The 14680-nt window shown below is 37.5% G+C and overlaps 1 long non-coding RNA gene across 1 annotated transcript in view; it reads right to left on the reverse strand.

The window, feature by feature from the left end:
* LOC136161135 (uncharacterized) overlaps window positions 1–14680 on the reverse strand; it is a 131258-nt gene continuing 116578 nt past the window's right edge. Inside the window, exon 3 of the long non-coding RNA XR_010661689.1 lies at window positions 1–125. This is a non-coding gene — a long non-coding RNA (uncharacterized lncRNA). The remainder of the gene's footprint in view (window positions 126–14680) is intronic.

The following is a 14680-nucleotide window of genomic DNA, read 5'->3' on the forward strand; positions in this document are numbered from 1 at the left end:
GGGATCGCTGTTCTTCACTGTGTGATGTCCAGTGTCTCAAGAACCATTCTTTCATCTATTTTGTCTTGTCTTTTTAGTTGTTTCAGCTAGGGAAGGTACATCTGGTTGCTACTGCTCCATCTCAGCTGAAAGCAGAAGTCAAGTTTACTTTTTAGATAGTGTGTAAGAGTTCTGTGTAACTTTCTAAGTTGTTACCTGTGTTTATGAAATTTCCCAAAAGGTCTGAATTAACTTATAAGTCTGATTTCCCCAACAGACTTCCCTGGACATGACAGATGCTGACTCACTCTTAGAATCAAAGGTTCCAACTACTTCATCCTTTTGCTTAATTATGTGATGGGGGTTAGAAGAAAGGTAGGTAAATGCATAATTGTAGCCACTTTTTACCTTGCCATAATGCCACACAGAGTGGAAAAACCACTTGCAAGGTTTTGAAGTTGTAAGTCAGCCCATGGAGCAGAGATATGACTGACAGTAAAAACACTATTTCAGCTCTTCCCCCTTGATATAAGGCTTATCACTATTCATAAAGTTACTTCCAGTCTTAGAAAAAAAAAATCACTTTCATTTCAATGACATCCTTCACACAGATAATTTTTCAGGCTAACCAAATGTGGCTCAAGGAAATCCATTAATGTGGAAGTATGATTCTCACTCTGAGATGAATTCATTGCACTAAGTAATACAGAAGTATGATAAAAATCAGGCTTCAGCAGACACTAGGCATTCTTGCTAAAGTCCAATCATGTTTTTGTTTACTATTTTGACAGAAAATTGATCCTACTTAAATTGGAAATATAATAATACATCCATGATAAATGAAAAGCTTCAAGTATTAACTCATTACCTGCTTTTAAAAATTCAAGATTTGTTTCAGGGTACTTTCCCACTATACTTATCTGCAGATAATCTGCTCCACTAACCAGTTCACCTTCAAAGCACACCCTGTACTCTTTCCTCTATATTTAAAGGCTTAGCTAGTGTCATTCACTCCATGACATCTATGTCATCACACCTGTCCAGTCCTTTTTCTGACCCCTCACAGCAGCACATGCCTTGTGTGGCACTGATTTGTGTAGGTATAAATGTAGATGGCCTGCTATCCTACATTTACAATTTGAATGACCAACTAAATGAATTAAAGAATGAAGCAAAGGGTATTCATCCTCATCTTCATCCTCATCCTTCACCTTCATGGGAGGCAAGGTCTCAAATGAGTGAGTACAGACATTAATAGAATTGTATAAAGTGAGGATGGAAAAATTCAAAATTTTTTCAGTCCCCAAACTTTCTGCAAATTAAAGGGAAAGGGACATTTTTCAGCACAGAGAAATGGAAAATAGAAATCAACTTTTTAAAAAAAAATTGGGTTGGACAGGATAAAAACTACTAGACAAATGGTTTTTCTAGGAGAGAAAATAATTGCAGTTAAAAAAACAGTCTAGGAATTTGGAAGTACTAGTTGAAACCCTTTGTATCTTTGTCTCCAAACTGAAGGGTGGTATTAAACAGTTGTTTGAAAGGAGTTACAAGGTTTGTTTTTTTTTTTTTTTTAATGTAAGTGCAGATGTTTATAGAATATTTGAAAGCTAGGCCTCACCCCAAACCTGGGGGAAAAAATCAGAATATAATCCTAATAGATAATTATGAAATTTCAAATTTGTTCTCAGTTTTTGCTACCTTGTTTCTTTGGTTGATTCATCAGAAAAAAAAGATGCATAGAATATTTTTAATGATTTTCTATCTGTAAAAATCTCATACTAGTACAGATATTTCCATGTGTCATTCATGTATAAGTGCAACATAAAGAAGTTGAGTACAGAAAAAAGAAATGCAGAATTCCAGAACTCCATTTAATGAGCTGAGCTATACAAGGCACCCCTCTAACTTTGAAGACTATTTTGTTATTGAAGAGCTAACCATGAGTGCTTGCTCAGTTGCCTCAGTCGTGTCCAACTCTCTGCAACCCCATGGACTATAGCCCACCAGGCTCCTCTGTCCATGGAATTCTCCAGGCAAGAATACTGGAGTGGGTTGCCATTCCCTTCTCCAGGGGGTCTTCCATCAAAGAGCTATACAAATAAACATTCTCCCTTTCCCCAGGAAAAGGAGCAGGCCCAGAATGTTTCATGGATAACTTTTACCAAGTTGTTAAGGTCAGTGCAGAGGCAATTTCAAAGCCACTATAGAAGAATAAGGGACTAAAGAGAAATTTGGGAGGGGGGGGAACCTTTCACATAAGCTCCAAAATTAAAATTCCCAATCACATGAAAAAGAAAATTTACGAAGATAATTAACAACTTAATAATCAGATAGATTTACTTAAAGTCTAATGGCCTATGATATTAATGACAACTCTTTATGAAACAAAAGCAGACTAAGTATGACTGAAGAAAATAATCTAATTAAAAATCTTATATATGGGACTTGCCTGGTGGTCCAGTGGTTAAGACTCTGAACCCTTAATGCAGAGGGGTAGGGTTTGATCCCTGGTCAGGGAACTAAGATGCCTCATGTATGGCCAGAAAAAAAAACAAAATCCTATATGTGAAAAAGAGTAACAGAATTAAATTCAATAATAAGTGATAATCAGTAACACAATGATATGGTCATTTTCCAGAATGGAAAAATATTGTCAGATTGAAAGTACACATGACATACCAAGAAAAATAAATGAACTAACCTGACACTGAGACATACCCCAGTGAAATTACAGGTAATCTTAAGCTACTTTTCTCCCTGATGGCTTTTAAGATTTCCTCTTTACATCTGGTAAAGATAAAACAATTTGACTCTGAGAAGCTTTTTTTGTTTTTGTTTTTTTGTTTTTTAAATCATCAAGAACAGGCACAGGAGACAACGGTACTGAGAGGAAAGAACTAACAATGTAGGTTTCTATGTCCTGCTAAACTGTCATTCAAGAGTAAGGATAAAGAAATTCTAGAAAAATTGTAATGGAAGATAACTTAAAATCTCTCAAAATCACCCCATGAAAACAGAATGACTAGAATAACAAAACCAAAATCCAAAAACACAGTATCTTCACAAACCCCAAAGGGAAAAACCATCAAAGATACATGCCCTGCATAGCCTCAACAAGTATCTGAGAAGAGGAATCAGATTAGCCCGAGAAAAGGGAAACACTAAAATAGCCAACCAATATTCACGAGAATGGCTGAAACAGGAGAGGTTTTGCATGTTCTCCTCACAGGGTCAGGGAGCTGGGGAGCAAGGCAAGCTAAGATCTGAAAGGGCTGACATTAAAATGCCACATTGAGGAGAAACAAATCAAAAGGATTAAAACTAAGCAAGACATGGATGGGTTTCCCTGGTGGCTCAGATGGTAAAGAATCTGCCTACAATGCGCAAAACCTGGGTTTGATCCCTGGGTTGGGAAGATGCCCTGGAGGAGGGCATGGTAACCCACTCTAGTATTCTTGCCTGGAGAATCACCATGGACAGGGGAGCCTGGTGGGCTATGGTTCATGGGATCGCAAAGAGTCAGACACAACTGAACAACTAAACAAAGCACATACAGCAAGACATGGAGAATAGGGAGTGTAAGGAGAAAGGAAGAAAGGGACAGAGAAAGCATATGGGAGAGAGCTCGCACGAGAGCAACTGAGAGCACCCACTGAATACTGAGGGAGTGATCTACTCGATTCAGCACCACATATACTAAAATTAGAATGATACACAGGATGCCCACACTCACCACTTCTCATCAGCATAGTGTTGGAAGATATAGCCACAATAATCAGATAAGGAAAAGAAAATGTATCCAAATTGGAAAGGAAGAGGTAAAATTGTCATTATATGTAGATGACATGATAATCTAATAGAAAACCCTTAACACTCCACACAAAAAATACTAGAACTGATAAACGAATTTAGCAAGGTAGCTGGATGTAAGATTAAGTACAAAAATCTGTTGGGTTACTTTATATTGATTATGAAATACCAAAAAGAGCAAGTAAAAAAATGATCCCATTTAAAAATCACATCAAACCCCACCCCCACCCCCCCAAAAAAAGATCCTAGGAATAAACCTAGCTAAAAAGGTGAAAGATCTATATACTGAGAAATAGAAAACAATGATTAAAAAAAAACACTGAATATGATTCATAGAAATGAAAGGATATCCTATGTTCTTGAAGTGGAGGAATTAATATTGTTAAATTGCCCATACTACACAAAGCAATATACAAATTTAATGCAATCCCTATCAAATTACCCATGACATTTTCCACAGAACTTTAGAAAAAATTCCACAGAATTTTAGAACAAATAATCCTAAAACTTACATGGAAGCACAAAAGGTCCAGAATTATATACAGATGGCAAATAAAACAAATGAAAAGGTGCTTAACATCACTAAAGTTCAAAGTGAAGTCACTCAGTCGTGTCCATCTCTGTGACCCATGGACTATATGGCCTGCCAGGCCCCTCTATCCATGGGATTTTCCAAGCTTGAATACTGGACTGGGTTGCCATTTCCTTCTCCAGGGGCTCACCCTGACCCAGAGATCAAACCCAGGTCTTCCGCACTGCAGGCAGACTCTTTACCATCTGAGTCACCAGGGATGGCCTAACTAATTATTAGAGAAATGCAAATCTAAACTATAATCACCTCATACTGGTCAGAATGGTCATCAACAGAAACTACAAATAATAAATTCTGGAGAGGAACCGTCCTACACTGTTGCTGGGGGTATAAGTTGGTACAGCCACTATGGAAAACAGTATGGAGACTCCTCGAACCAAAAATAGAGTCGTCATATGATCCAGCAATCCCACTCCTGGGCATATATCCAACAGAAACTATAATTCGAAGAGATATATGCACCCCAATGTTCACTGCAGCACTATTTACAACAGCCAAGACATGGAAGCAATCTAAATGTCCATCAACAGATGACTGGGTGAAAGATGTGGTGAGTGTACACATACATACAGTGGAATGTTAGACATAAACAAGAAAGAAATAATGCCATTTGTAGCAACATGGATGGGCCTGGAGATTATCATACTAAGTGCAGTAAGTGAGAGAAAGACAAATATCATATGCTATCACTTATATGTGAAATCTTAAAAGGAATGATACAAATGAACTTATATACAAAACAGAAATAGACCCACAGACACAGAAAACAAACTGCTGATTACCAAAGGGGAAAGGGTGGAGAGGAATAGATTAGGAGTTTGGGATTAACATACACATACTACTATATATAAAATAACCAACAAGGAACTACCAGAGAACTATACTCAATATTTTGTAATAACCTATAAGGAAAAATAATCTGAAAAAGAATTTATATAATATATACATACTTTACATATATCATATATGCATGTATAACTGAATTATTATGCTCCATTCCTGAAAGTAACACAACATTGTAAATCAACCATACTTTAATTTTTTTTTAAATGCAGAGGAAAAAAAGGATTGAGAATTGCCAAAGCAATCTTGAGGAAAAAGAACAAAGCTAGAAGCATAAGCTTTCCAGATTTCAGATAATACTACAAAGCTACAGTAATCAAACCAACATGAAACTGGCACAAAAACAGACATACTTATCAATTGAACAGAATAGATAGCCCAGAAATAAACCCATACACCTATAATCAATTAATCTTTTGACAAAGGAAGCAAAAATATACAATGGAAAAAAAAGTCTCTTCAACAAGTGGTTCTGGAAAAACTAAACAACCACATATAAAAGAACATACATTACAATATTCTCTAACACCATACACAAAAATAAATGCAAACTGGATTAAAGACCTAGATGTAAATTGAGGTACTATAAAATTCTTAGAGGAAAACATAGGCATAACACTCTCTGACACAAATTGCAGCAATATCCTTTTGGATCCACCTAAAGTAATGAAAATAAAAACAAAAATAAATGGGACCTAATTAAACGTAAAAGCAGCACAGTGAAGGAAACCATAAGCAAGCAAAAAGACAAGTCACAGAAAGGGAGAAAGTATTTGCAAACAAAGTGACTGACAAGGGATTTCTTTCTAAAATATACAAACAGCTCATGCAGCTCTATGTAAAAAAAAAGAAAAGAAAAAAAAGCAGCAACCCAATCAGAAAACAGGCAGAAGATTTAAACAGACATTTCTCCAAAGAGGACACAGATGGCTGAAAAACACCAGGAAAGATGCTTATCACCACTATTTATCAGAGACATGAAAATCAAAACTTCAATGAGGTATCACCTCACACTGGTCAGAGTGGCCATCATTAAGAAGTCTACAAACAATAAAAGCTGGAGAGGGTGTGGAGAAAATGGAACCCTCTTATATTGTTGGTAGAAATGTAAATTAGTACAACCATTATGGAAAACAATATGGAGGTTCCTTAAAAAACCAAAAATAGAATTACCATATGATCCAGCAATCTCACTCCTGGGCATATATCCAGAGAAAATTATCATTAGAAATGAGGGACTTCCCTGACAGTACACTAGTTAAGACCTCACATTTCAATGCAGGGGGTGCAGGTTCAATCCCTGGTCTGGGACCTAAGATCCCACATGTCTCAGGGCCAATAACCAAAATTTAACAGAATCAATACTATAAAAAATTCGATAAAGACTTTAAAAATAATCCACATCAAAAAAATCTTTTAAAAAAGAAATGATACATGCACCCCAATGCTCATTGCAGCACTGTGTACAGCCAAGACATGGAAGCAATCTAAATGTCCATCAACAGAGAAGTGGATAAAGAAGACTGTGATACAAATATACAATCAAATATTATTCAGCCATTAAAAATTACAAAATAATGCCATTTGCAGCAACATGAATGGACCTAGAGATTATCATGCTAGGTTAATAAGTCAAACAGAGAAAGACAAATATCATATGACATCATTCATATGTAGAATCTGGTTTTAGAAAATGTTACAAATATACTTATTTACAAAAGAGAAACAGACTTACAGATATGGAAAACAAACTTATGGTTACCAAAAGGGAAAGGCCGTGTGAGGGGGAGGCGGGCAGGAGGTTAAAATCAGGAATTTGGGATTGACATATGCACACTACTATATATGTGCTTGTCTGCGTAGTCACGTCTGAGACTCTGTGACCCCCTGCATGGTAACTCACCAGGCTCGTCTCTCCATAGAATTGTTCCAGGCAAGAATACTGGAGTGGGTTGCCAATTCCTTCTCCAGGGGATCTTCCTGACCCAGGGACTGAACCCGTGTCCCTTGTGTCCTACATTGGTAGGCGGATTCTTTGGCCCATGGAGAGTAACCAACAAGGACTGTACTGTATATCACAGGGAACTCTACTTAATATTCTATGATAATCTATATGAGAAAAGAATCTAAAAATGAATGTATATATGTATAAATGAAAAACTTTGCTTTATATCTGAAACACACACAACATTGTTAATCAACTATATTCTAATGATTTTTTTTTAATTGGTGCAGCTACTGTGGAAAACAGTATAGAAGTTCCTCAAAATATTAAAAACAGAACTACCATATGAGTCAGCAGTTCCACTTCTCGGTATTTATCCAAAGGAAATGAAATCACTATCTCAAAAAGATATTTGCCCCCCATATTTACTGCAGCATTGCCAAAGACGTGAAAACAATCTAAATGTTCCTCAGTGGGTGAATGAAAAACAAAAATGTGATGTATATATACAATGGAATATTACTCAGTTTTAAGAAAGGAAATCTATTTGTAACATGTATGGTAACCTTGAGGGTATTATACTAACTGAGTCAAAGAAGGACAAATAAAATAAAGCTCCAACTTATAGGTGGAATTAAAAAAAAATGAACTTAAGAGATACAGAGAACAGATTGGTGATTGCTAGAGACTCGGGAAGTGGGTGAAATAAGTGAACTAAGTGAAGGTGGTAAAAAGGAACAATCTTGCAGCTAGAAGATAATTACATCCTGGGGATGTAATATATAGCATAGTGACTATAGTTCTATTAACAACACTGTATTGTAAATTTTACAGTTGCTAAGATAGTAGATCTTAAAAGTTCTTATCACAAGACAAAATCTGTAACTATGTGAGGTGGTGGCAGTTTCGTCATTAAGTCAAGTCCAACTCTTGTGACCCCATGGACTATATAGCCCGCCAGACTCCTCTGTCCACGGGATTTTCCAGGCAAGAATAATGGAGCTGATTGCCATTTCCTTCTCCACAGAACCTTTCCAACCCAGGGATCAAACCTGTGTCTCCTGCGTTGCAAGTGGGTTCTTCAGTGACTGAGCCGCCAGGGAAGCCCTAGCTATGTGTGGTGATGGATTTCTTTTATACTATCAGTATTCATTTATTTATTTTTATTATTGAAATGTAACTGACATAATGTATTAGTTTTAGATGGACATAATGATTTGCTGTATGGATATACTGCAAGTGAATGCCACAGAAGTTCAGTTAAAAACTATGTGGTGATGGATTTTAACTAAACTTTCTATGGCATTCACTTGTAATATATCCATCTATCAAATCATTATGCATACCTAAAACTAATACATTATATATCAATTACATTTCAATAAAATAAATACTGATGGTATAAAAAACAGCTGTGTAGTTTGTTTAAAAATACATAAATTTAAATATACAACATTAGCATTTAGGTTAGGAGAAAGTAAATGGAGTTAAAATCCTTTATACTTATACTGTCCATGGTGCAATTGAGAGTACTAATTCCCACTAGCCTTTCATAGGTTAAGAATGAAGGGTTTAATATTTCTTTTTTGGTTGCTCCATGAGGCATGTGGGATCTTAGTTCCTTGACTAGGGATTGAATGCCTGCCCTCTGCATTGGAAGCATGGAGTCTTAACTACGGCACCACCAGTGAAGTTCCTCTTTTTCTAAGTTTTATGTATTTATGCAGGTATAGTCAAAATAGAGCATGGGAAGAGCTGAATGTGCAATCAGTTCAATAAATGGTCTATAAATTAGAAGGCATTTTTAAATGATAAATTAAGAAGGCATTCTTGCCATAGAGGAGAAATCAGCCTTCAGAAAGAGAAACAAACATTTAAGTTTTTAATTTTCAAAACTGTGTTAGCAAAATAAAACACATCCACTAGACAAACCTCAAACTCTAGTGCCTTAAAAAAAATCCTCGAGTACTAAAGACTTATTTTAAAGTCAGATCTGCTGAGGTATGATCTACACACAGTCAAAATCATCCTTTTCAGGTGAAGTTTTATGAGTTTTGACAAATGTATATGTTATATAACACCACCAGATCAACATATATGATATTTCCATTACCCTTGAAAAGGTTCCCTCCTTTGGTTGTCAATCCTCTCTCAATCCCCATCTCAAACAACACTGATCTGTTTTCTTTCCCTATAACTTTGCCTTTTAAGAGAATATAATATAAACAAAAGTATACAATATGAGGGCTTCCCTTGTGGCTCAGCTGGTAAAGAATCTGCCTGTAATGCATGAGAAAAGAAAGAAAGTGAAGTCGCTCAGTTGTGTCTGACTCTTTGTGACCCCATGGACTGTAGCCTACCAGGATCCTCTGTCCATGGGATTTTTCCAGGCAAGACTACTGGAGTGGGTTGCCATTTCTTTCTCCAGGGGATCTTCCCAACCCAGGGATTGAACCTGGGTCTCCCGAACTGTAGGCAGACGCTTAGACCTGGGTTCAATCCATGGGTTGGGAAGATCGCCTGGAGAAGGTAATGGCTACCCACTGCAGTATTCTGGCCTGAAGAATTCCATGGACTGTATAGTCCACGGAGTCACAAAGAGTTGGACACAACTGAGCGACTTTCACTTTTATACAGTATGTAGGTCCGTCTAGTCAAGGCTATGGTTTTTCCAGTAGTCATGTGTGGATATGAGAGTTGAACTATAAAGAAAGCCGAGTGCCAAAGAATTGATGCTTTTGAACTGTGGTGTTGGAGAAGACTCTTGAGAGTCCCTTGGACTGCAAGGAGATTCAACCACTCCATCCTAAAGGAAATCAGTCCTGAATATTCATTGGAAGGACTGATGTTCAAGCTGAAACTCCAATACTTTGGCCACATGATGTGATGAACTGACTCATGTGAAAAGACCCTGATGCTGGGAAAGATTGAAGGTGGGAGGAGAAGGGGACAGCAGAGAATGAGATGGTTGGATGGCATCACCGACTCAATGGACATGAGTTTGAGTAAATTCTGGGAGCTGGTGATGGACAGGGAGGCCTGGCGTGCTGCAGGCCATGGGGTGACAAAGAGTCAGACATGACTGAGTGACTGAACTGAACACTATGTAGACTTTTGCATCTGGTTTCTTTCACTAAGCATAAGGCTTTGGAGATTTGTCTATGTTGTTAAATGTGTCAACAGTTCCATCTCTTTTTTTCATAGAATAGTGTTCCACTGTGGCTATACCATGATGTAGTTACTCATTCAACGGGTGATGGGTATTTGGGTTTTTTCCAGTTTGGGACAAGTTTTGATAAAGTTTCTATAAACATTCATGTATAGATTTTTATGTGGGCATATGTTTTATATTCTTTTGAGTAAATACCTAGGCATAGGATTGCTGGGTTATACGGTAAATGTTTTATGAAGACCTACCTACAAGACCTTCTAGAACTAATACCAAAAAAAGATGTCCTTTTCATCATAGGGGACTGGACTGCAAAAGTAGGAAGTCAACAGATACCTGGGGTAACAGGCAAGTTTGGCCTTGGAGTACAAAATGAAGCAGGGTAAAGGCTAACAGAGTTTTGCCAAGAGAACGCACTGGTCATAGCAAAAACCCTCTTCCAGCAACACAAGAGACGACTCTACACATGGACATCACCAGATGGTCAATACCGAAATCAGACTGATTATATTCTTTGCAGCTCAAGATGGAGAAGCTCTATACAGTCAGAAAAAACAAGACCAGGAGCTGATTGTGACTCAGATCATGAGCCCCTTGTTGCAAAATTCAAACTTATATTGAAGAACGTAGGGAAAACCACTAGACCATTCAGGTATGACCTGAATCAAATCCCTTTTGTGATTATACAGTGAAAGTGACAAACAGAATTAAGGGATTGGATCTGATAGAGAGAGTACCTGAAGAACTATGGACAGAGGTTTGTAACATTGTACAGGAAGCAGTGATCAAAAGCATCCCCAAGAAAAAGAATTTCAACAAGGCAAAATGTTGTCTGAGAAGGCCTTACAAAAAAGGTGAGAAAAGAAGGGAAAGGAAAGGAGAAAAGGAAAGATATACTCATCTAAATGAAGAGTTCCAAAGACAAGCAAGGAGAGATAAGAAATCCTTCTTAAGTGAGGAATGCAAAGAAAGAGGAAAACAACAGAATGGGAAAGACTAGAGATTTCTTTTTTTTTTTTTTTTTTTCTTTTTTTTTTTTTTTTAAATATTATTTTATTAGTTGGAGGCCAATCACTTTACAACATTTCAGTGGGTTTTGTCATAATGAGAGATACCAAAGGAACATTTCATGCAACAAAAGGCACAATAAAGGACAGAAATGGTATGGACCTAACAGAAGCAGAAGATATTAAGAAGAGGTGGCAAGAATAAACAGAAGAACTGTACAAAAAAGGCTACTGTCTATAGGGTCCCAAAGAGTTGGATGTGACTGAAGCGACTCAGCATGCACACATGTTGGATGATAAAAAAGCAAGAGAATTCCAGAAAAACATCTACTTCTGCTTCATTGATTACACACGCCAAAGCCTTTGACTATGAATCACAACAAACTGGAAAATTCTTAAAGAGATGGGAATGCTAGACCACCTTTACTGCCTCCTGAGAAAGCTGTATGCAGAACAACAAGCAACAGTTAGAACCAGATATGAAACAATGGACTGGTTCCAAATGGGGAAAGGAATATGTCAAGCTGTATATTATCACCCTGCTTATTTAACTTATATGCAGAATACACCATGCGAAATGCCATGGTGGATGAATCACTAGCTGGAATCAAGACTGCTGGGAGGAATATCAATAATATCAGATATGCAGATGATACCACCCTAATGGCAGAAAGCAAAGAGGAACAAAGCCTCTTGATGAAGGTGAAAGAGGAGAGTGAAAAAGCTGGCTTAAAACTCAACATTCAAAAAACTAAGGTCATGGCATCCAGTCCCATCACTTCATGGCAAATAGAAGGGGAAACAATGTAAACAGTGACAGACTTCACCTTCTTGGGCTCCAAAACCACCGCAGGTGGTTCAGGACTGCAGCCATGAAATTAAGACGCTTGCTCCTTGGAAGGAAAGCTGTGACAAACCTAGACAGCATATTAAAAAACAGAGATATTACTTTGCAGACAAAGGTCTGTACAGTCAAAGCTATGGTTTTTCCAGTAGTCATGTATGGATGTGAGAAATGGACCATAATGAAGGCTGAGTACTGAATTATTAATGGTTTTGAACTGTGGTGCTGGAGAAGATTCTTGAGAGTCCTGTGGGCAGCAAGGAGATCAAATCAATCAATGCCAAAGGGAATCAACCCTGAATATTCATTGGAAGGACTGAGGCTGAAGTTCCAATACTGTGGTCACCTGATGTGAAGTGCCGACTCATTGGAAAAGACTCTGATTCTGGGAAAGATTGAGGGCAGAAGGAGAAAGGGATGACAAAGGACGAGATGGTTGGATAGCATCAACCATCTCGATGGACAGGAGTTTGAGCAAACTCTGGGATAGAGTGAAGGACAGGATAGTGAAGGATAGTGCTGCAGTCCATGGGGTCTCAAAAAATCAGACATGACTTAGCAACTAAACAAAAACAACAAAAATGGTAAGTGTAATATATAATTTTATAAGAAGACACTTCCGGTAGACAGAGTCTAATATACCTCCAGTTATCCCAGCCTCCTAGTATGTATGCCCTGTGCAATATGTTTTCCTTATGTGTAGGTGGAACCTGCTTCTAAACAAAACACAGCAAAAGTGACAGGATGTCACTTCCATGATTACATTACATAGAATTTTAACTTTTGTCTTATTAGCAGACTTCCTCTATTCTCTCTCTTCTTGGTTCTGATGAAGTAAGATGCCATATTTAGCCCATTAGCAAGAAACTGAGGGCAAACAACAGCCGACAATGCATTGAGGCTCTCAATCTGATGGCCCACAAGGAGCTGAATCCTCCCAACCACCACATGAGCTTCAGATCAGACCTTCCCTCAACTGAGCCTCAGATGCAGTCTTGTTAAGAGACCTAAACAGAGGACTCAGTAAAGCTCAGTCCAGCATCTTGAGTCATAGAAACTGTGAGATCACACATGTGTGTTGTTTTAAACTGCTAAATATGTATAATCTATGTAGCAGCTGGTGACTAACACTGCCTGTTTCCTAAAATGATAACACCAACTTACACTCCCACCAGAAGCAGGAGTTCTGATTGCTTTGCATACCCACCAAGTACTCAGGAGTGTCCGTTTTCTAAATTATAACCATTGTAAAATGTGTACGGGTATCTCATTGCAATTTTGTATTTTCCTTATGACTAATGACTTGCACGATCTATTCATTTGCTCATTTGCCACCTATCTTTTTATTTTATTAACATTGTATTTTGAACACCAAAGCTTTAAATTTCAAGTTAAATTTGTCAACTTTTCCTCCATAATATGTAGCTTCTGTGAGCTGAGAAATCTGTGCTAAGGTCACTTTAGACTTTTCAAGATTTTCCCCTACATCTTCTAGAAGTCTTATAATGTTAGATTTTACACTGAAATCTATGATTCATTCTGAGTTACTATTTTTGTATAGTATGTGAAGCATGGGTGGGGGTTCTTTTTTTTTTTTTTTGCATACAGATGTACAGTTGTTCCAGTACCATTTGTTGGAAAGACTATCATTACTCCATTGAATAACCTTGGCATCTTTGTTGAAAATCAAGTGACTATATATGTATGGCACTATTTCTGAACTTCCTATTCTGTATCATTTATCTCTACTTCTATCCAAATTAGCACTACATTGTCTTGATTAGTATAGCTTCATAGTAAGTCCTGAGATTAGGTACCAGAAGTCCTCTAGCTTTCTTTTACTTCAAAATTGTCAGTTCCCTCTAATTTGATGTATATGATTTAATATCATACCCACCAAAAACTGAATAGGCTGCACTGTAGCCAATTCAATAAGCTAATTCTAAAATTTATGTGGTGTTAAGGTCTAAATCTTTGTCTCCTCCCAAAGTCCATATGTTGACAACCTAATGCCCAAGATGGGAGTATTAGCAAGTGGAGGTCTTTGGGAGGTCATGAAAGCACAACACTCATGAATTGGATTAGTGTCCTTTATAAAAGAGACCCCAGGGAGCTAGTTCACTCTTTGCCACATGCAGATACGACAGGAAGTCTGCAGTATGGAAGAGGGCCGTCACCTGACCATGAGGGCTTTCTGATCTCGGATTTCTAGCATCCCAAACTGGGAGAAATAAATTTCTCTTTCTAAGCTATCTAGTCTGTGGTATTTTGTTATAGCAGCCTGAGAAGACTAGGACATATGGAAATACAAAAGACCAAGAAGAACCATAACACTCTTGAAGAAAAAGCATATAGAATATCTCATTCTATCAATATAAAGGCTTATTATCGAGCTATAGGAATGAAAACAGCACGAACAGGTGCATAGATGGACGAAGAGAACACAGAAGAGAGAGCCCAGAAGCAAACCCACACATATATGGATACT

This window comes from Muntiacus reevesi, chromosome 2 (assembly GCF_963930625.1).
Source record: "Muntiacus reevesi chromosome 2, mMunRee1.1, whole genome shotgun sequence".
Lineage (NCBI taxonomy): Eukaryota > Metazoa > Chordata > Mammalia > Artiodactyla > Cervidae > Muntiacus > Muntiacus reevesi.